The sequence below is a fragment of the Enoplosus armatus genome, chromosome 13 (assembly GCF_043641665.1).
Source record: "Enoplosus armatus isolate fEnoArm2 chromosome 13, fEnoArm2.hap1, whole genome shotgun sequence".
In the NCBI taxonomy this organism is placed as follows: domain Eukaryota; kingdom Metazoa; phylum Chordata; class Actinopteri; order Centrarchiformes; family Enoplosidae; genus Enoplosus; species Enoplosus armatus.
Genome location: NC_092192.1, coordinates 23,978,692 through 23,985,366, shown reverse-complemented (window position 1 = coordinate 23,985,366; position 6,675 = coordinate 23,978,692). Strand labels below are relative to the sequence as shown.

Sequence of the window (6,675 nt, the reverse complement as noted above, 5' to 3'; positions counted from 1 at the left end):
ATAATATCATGAAATATTTCCTTATCTTTTACTTGCTTTTGATTGTCTGACCTCTGGAGGTCAGTGAGGCTGACTGGACTCACGTAACCACCTAAGAACACCTTACAACCACAGAGCTGCACAGCAATCACTAGTTATCTATTATCTAGTTATGTTTTAGTTTTCCATTGCATATGGCACATAAAGTCACACCTACGGGAAATTTAGACCACCAGGTAATCTAATATGTCTTGGGAGGAAGCTGGAGTACCCAGGGGAAAGGCCCCAGTTCCAACCCAGAGCCGTCTTGCACCTGAACAATCAGAGTTACTTTCAAAGGCAGTGGTGGGAGAAGTATTCTGATTTTTTTTACTTATATAAAAAGCACCAATACTACAGTGTAAAAATATTCTGTTACAAGCAAAAAATCCATGCATTTAAAATAGTGTGAACAGTAAAATGTACTTAGAGTATTAGCAGTAATAGTACCGGATAATATATTGTCATATATAACAGTTTTGTTAATGAAAAGTGCTTTGCGTGGAGTAATAGCTTTGTAATGCCTGGTTTTATAGCAACAGGCTCCCGGTTCTGTGTGGCTGACTGTGAACATAATATTTATGGGGGGCTGCTGGTTTGCGTGATGTTTGCTGCTATAAATTATGTTTAATTAACTTCACCTTTGCCTCATATTCTAGTACAACCACAGAAGCATTTGCTGAAGAAAATGCATGTGATACGGGCTGGCAGAATTTCTGGATGACTTTATAACATATGAAAACTCATTGACGTACATGATATTGGCTGAGTTAGGGATGTGACTTCAGCATTAGCTTTAATGTGGGTTTACATAAAGCATTCATGTCATCATAATGAGCCTTGATTACTGTGCAGTACTGAGCATTTTGAAGATAGTACGTAGGCTATTCATAGCAGTGACAGGTAAATAAATGCACTAGGTTCACTAAGTAACTAGGCTCACATACTTTAACTCATAATCTGTACATGAGCTTATGTACAGTTGATCAGTGTGCAATGCTGAGCACATTTTGAGATGCCATTTGAAAACTCTAGGAGGAGACGGCATGCCAAAAGTGTATTGAAAATCTCATCTTTTTTCAGGAATTGCTCTTCAGCACATTTATGCAAATTGTGACTCAGGTAACTGCGTGTGTACTTCTCAATTTTATGAATGATATATCGAGTTACAGGTGAGCAAAAAAAAAGGGCATGGAAGAATAACAATAAGAAGAACTGTGTAGAACAATTAGTGCAGTTGTTGTGCAGTAGCATAACTAATGAAAGCAATCACTAATTGCTAGCTTAATTTCACTAGATAGGTGATGGACCTCGTAGGTACGTATGACAAGATGTCTATTTATGAATGGATGCTTGGATGGCATAGCTAACAGTCAAGGTGACTGTCCCTGTGTGTCTCTGATTGGACGAGAGGTGAGGGTGACGAGGGACTGACTCGCAGGTCAAGTACCGTACCAGCATGAATACACTCGCAACAAGATCCGAGCGGCGGCTGGCTTGACCGCAGTGCTGACGGGGGCTGAGCAGAGCAAAACCTTTGATTCAATAATTTTTCCCATAAAAGAAGAGTAAACAGCGGTTACCTGTATGTAAGTCTTGACTTTACTACTCAGTATTGCTTATGAGGCATGTGTATGGTACATACATTGGTATTTTCGGGACTCGGGAGTTTTTTTCAGAAGCTAACGTTATACGAAAAAATAAGTTAGCTAGCATCCTATTAGCTAGCAGTTGTGATAATTTGCCAAAAGTATTTTGGATTCGTTGTTATCTTTACATGTATTCTGGGACTGTGTGATCTGATGAAGAATTGTATATATAATAATATAGTATAATAATACTATACTGCCACTGCTCAATAGGAATTGATAGGCAGCACATTTTCATAACGTAAGGGCTAGCTAGCGTTAGCTAGCGTTAGCTAACGGGGACAGTACAGAGAGGATCACACGTTTTTTGATAGCAGTGATAGCAGAATCCGGGATTAACGTTGAGTACTCATTATGGTCCAACTCTCAGTGTTATATTTGTATACGGTTATATAAAATTATTGGATTGTCATTGCTAATGCAGCATTTTATTTTGTAGCTGGTCAAGGTGAGGCTAATTTTAGTTAAGCATAGCTGTCAAATAAATAGTGAAAGGAACAAAGTTTCTCTCTGACAAGTAGTGAGATAGACGTTTAAAGTAGAACAAAACGGGATATACTATTGATATTATCCCATAAATATTATAAAGTATAAGTACCTCAAAATTGTTTAACAAAACTTTAAACGTCCCATTTCTGCAAATAAATCTAAACTATAGTTTACACTAAAAGCTGTGCACCAAGCTGTGCACATATAACAAATAACATGAGTAAAAGAATAATTAGTTGGATATTATATAACTATAGAAATAAGAAGTTAAACGGATGGGTATATTTACTGAAAGTGTTTATTGTGAATACTCATCCTACATCGTGCAGTAGGGAGAAAATAAGTAGGGAGAAAAGGTATTCATTTGCTTTTAATTATGTCCTCTCCTTCGTGAGGACTGGAGTAAAAAAAAAAGACTGGGTAAGTGAAAGCAAGCACAGTGGTATTGCTACCATGTTACATTAAACTTTACAGTCTCCAGTGATTCAGTGTTTACTTCTGCTGGAAGTAACGTTTACGTTAGCGATATTCGGCTGTTCTTGTTTTAGCGGCGTTACCAAGTAGGGGGTGCTCGCAAGCTGCGCTTCGTCTACCCGCGGCTGGCCCGCGGCTGTCCCAACGTTGTTGACTCGGAGGAGCCGCGAATGTTAACGTTAGACGTTTTTTTTCGTTCAGACGGCCAAATACTGGAGGTAATGGCGATGAGAACGAAACTGCAGCGGGTTTTTGGCTTATTCCTTTCCTCCTTGACATTATCCATAAATGTCTCAAAGGAAATATCTGTGTTACTGACTGTTTGGCTAGCTAGCTAAGGCTGCTAAGTAACGTTAGCTTGTGATAGTTAGAAGCGTCACCAAATATAGTCTGTAACAGAAGATGAGGCGTTACAGGCTGCGCCAAGGATATGAAATGAGGCTTGCCTCGAAAGTAGACTAGAGAGTAGCCGATTGCAGTCGGGGGAGGTATCAAAAAGCGTGCCTGAAGTCGGACAGCTCGGGGTTGGCTGACTCGACTTGCAATGGCAACACTGTGGAATAATGTTTTTTTTTTTCAGCGTCATTCAACTTTATTCAATAGAAAAATGTGCATATTAACTTACATCAGGCACAAACAAGTATACAATACAGGAGAGCTGATGACAAAAACATATGTAAATATTTAAAAACCTGGCTCTCACAGCAACACACTCTCGCGAGATCTGGCAACACATCATTTCTAGCTGCTGGTGCTGAACCTGCGGTGAATTAAAAGTTAAAACTGAAATGAAACGTGTTTTTTGCTTAATAACAATATTATCGTTTTATTATTTAACTGGTTTTGGAGGGAGAAAAAAGAGATTATTAGACAGATAAAATGAGCGGTGGCGGGGACCACGCCCACTTTCATAAATGTCTTTCATAAAGACAAACAGTCTTTAACAAGTTTGACCTCTCTGTACTGACAGCTGGGTCGACCAGATGAAACAGGATGACTGCGTTCCCCTGTCCTGTACATGTGGGTGTCGTTCCCACTGGAGGCGTACACGCTCAACTGCACAAATACACTTTGGAGAGAAATCTAAGCAAGCTGGAGAAACTGCTGCAGAAGGGTAAGTTACTGCAATAGTACTAATATGTAATTCTACCAATAATACATCTGGGTTGGCATCATGCAAATAAAATGGATCAATACTATTCTTAAATCAGACACCCGGTGCTTAAAATGAAGGGACACTTCCACTTCCAAATACAAACCAGAAACAAAAACATGGTCTTAATGTTTTCTGATGTGTTCCAGGTGTTGATGTGAACTGTGTAAATCACTTGGGTCAGACTCCACTGTTCTGCGCTGCTCTGCTGGGCCATGTGAAAGTGACAGAGCTGCTGCTGCATTACGGAGCTGACTCCAACCAGTAAGTCTGGGCATGACACTCATTCTAAGGGCACAAATTTGTCCGTTCTCGAAAAGTTCATAACAATGAACAATGGGACGAGGTGGCCGAGTGGTTAAGGCGATGGACTGCTAATCCATTGTGCTCTGCACGCGTGGGTTCGAATCCCATCCTCGTCGTACTCCTTTGTATAATTTTCCCCCGGGGATCAATAAAGTGATTCTGATGAGTAATTTTGTTTTAAAAACAACAAAGGTGTTGACTCGAGCATCATGACTTGGACTTGAGATCAACTGGCTTACTCTATGACTTCACTCTGACTATAGCCTTCAAGCCCGAAGATTGAAAATGATGTCATTAAAAAAATCCCCTCTCTCTCTCTGTCACTATTCATTAAAGGCAAAGTGCTCCTGTTACGTTCTTTCTAAACAAACAAAGGGTTCTAGAGACTGAAACATATAAAAGGATGCCGAGACCAGTTAATAGGGAAAAGAATAACAAACTTTATTTAATTGAGCAAAATTGTTTTCAGTGTTTAAGAGAAAGAAAACAAAAGGGGTTGGAGATCCCAGTCAAAAAGAAGAAAATATGGGGAAATCACTGAGCCAGCCACGAAATGGGCCGTCACACCCAGCTCATTCCCCCCTAACCTAGGGCTACTTCAAGGAGAACCTAAACTAAACCAAACAAAACCCGAAAACTGGACTACCGGTAATCTCCAACCAATCTCCAACAAAGGTAAACAAGGTTCTTCTTCTCGTGGGTGTCTTCCGGTCTGATGGAAGTATATTTGGTGAAGGGCACGTAATGTAATGTAGGACTGGAAATGCAAAGTCTTGGACTTGGACTTGACTTGCGACTTGTTGGTCTTGACTTAGGACTTGACCCGGGAACTTCCTCGCCAAGACTTGAGACCTACTTGTGACTTGCAAAACTTTGTCCCACCTCTGGTGTTTACAGTCACTGTCTTACAGCACAGAGGATGATCGCTATCAGGTGACAGCATATTGATACACAATCAACTTTCTTCTAGTCGCTGTGAGGACTGGAGCACCCCAGTTCATGCAGGCGTATTCTCCTGTAACCCCAAAGTGGTGAGTGGCTTGCTGGATGCTGGAGGAGATCTAAGACTCCATGATAGGGAAGGCAGGACGCCCTTTGACTGGCTCAGGGCTGCAAAGCAGGAAGGCAGCGCCAAGGTAAGCTGCTGGAGTGGAAACAGTGTCTCTTTAGCAACAAAGAGATGCGATATCTTGACCTTTAGTCAAATTATCGGTTAAATTCCAAAAACATTGGATTCTACAGTTGCTATGTATTGAACTGTCTTCTAGTCTAGCTGTATCTAAAATCGTGTCTGATACAACTATGCCCTTTTTCACACATGGAATACGTACATTCACTGGCTTCATCTGTCTGTTAAAGTGGCTTTGGCATTCAGACATATACTGGCTTCTGTCTCACTAGATGCGAGACTTCCTGGAGAGCTGCATCTCCTCTATGCAACAGCTGTGTCAGAGCCCAGCCGTGACAAAGCTCTCCTGCAGCCCTTTCCACATCTCAGCCTCCACCTTGTTACACCCCGTATCTTTGCTGGATCGTGTAAAATCACGGTATGTTGCACAAAATCTTGCCATCTTGAGCATACATCCATACAATATGATATTGTTTCATGTCTTTGTGCTTTCTTTGAGGAGTTTTTTTTATCCAGAATTTAATATTTTAGAGACCATTATGGTTTTTTTTTAATGCTACAGAAGAAAGCACGTGTGTACTTTCACATTGGACCTGAACAGATGCAGAAAACAAACCAGGGCTCCACCAAGCACTCAATGTAATGAATGGAATCTCAAGTGGTCCTCATTCCTAAAACAGATGGGAAACCAAGGTTCTGTGTGAACTACATCAAACTTAATGCAGTGATGTACACACATTATTCACTTCCTATTATACAGGAAATACTACGATTTGATACTGGAAATGGAACATATTTCAATTTGTTTGTTTGATTGCGTGATTATTTGTACTAAAACAAAGATTTATCCAAAGCTCATCAATGCTAGCACGCAACTTACCGAAGCCAAATACTAGTCTGACTTAAAACAGAGGATCAGATGATTCTGTGTGGGTGACATTGTGTCCACTTCAAAGACAGTGTAACTTAAGAGAAATTGTTGTTCTACAAAAGATAGAATTAATATACTAAAAATATTGCCACATAATCTAACTTACATGAAAGAATAACATCAGAAAAGTAGAATAACTGCCATTTTATGATTAACTATGCACAGTTGGTTGTGTATTGTGTTGTGTATGATCAACTGATATGTTTGTATGTGTTTCGACTCCTTTTTAGTGAAACTGGCATGCAGTTCAACAAGAGGACAAACAGCAAGTCTTCCAGTGCAACAGCCCACTGTTTAGGTTTTGGAAAGGTATATCACGTCATACAAGTATACAGTAGATGCGGATTTACACATTGCTATGTGTGCAAACAGTCAGTTTTGGGGAGTAGTGGACACTATTTGTAGAATCACTACAAGTTTTAACTACATTCTCCCATTTTTAAAATCATGCAATGCTAGTAGTGAGCTATTTTTAGCCATGCCAGCATCTTGGGCTCTATAGGTTTGCAATACTGGTTGGTCAGTC

At 40.2% G+C, this 6,675-nt stretch overlaps 1 non-coding gene across 1 annotated transcript; it reads left to right on the top strand.

Moving 5' to 3' along the window:
- The first annotated feature begins 4,123 nt into the window (after nucleotides 1–4,123).
- trnas-gcu (transfer RNA serine (anticodon GCU)) lies at nucleotides 4,124–4,205 on the top strand. The gene has a single exon. It is a non-coding gene; the product is annotated as a tRNA-Ser (tRNA).
- The last annotated feature ends 2,470 nt before the right edge of the window (nucleotides 4,206–6,675 follow it).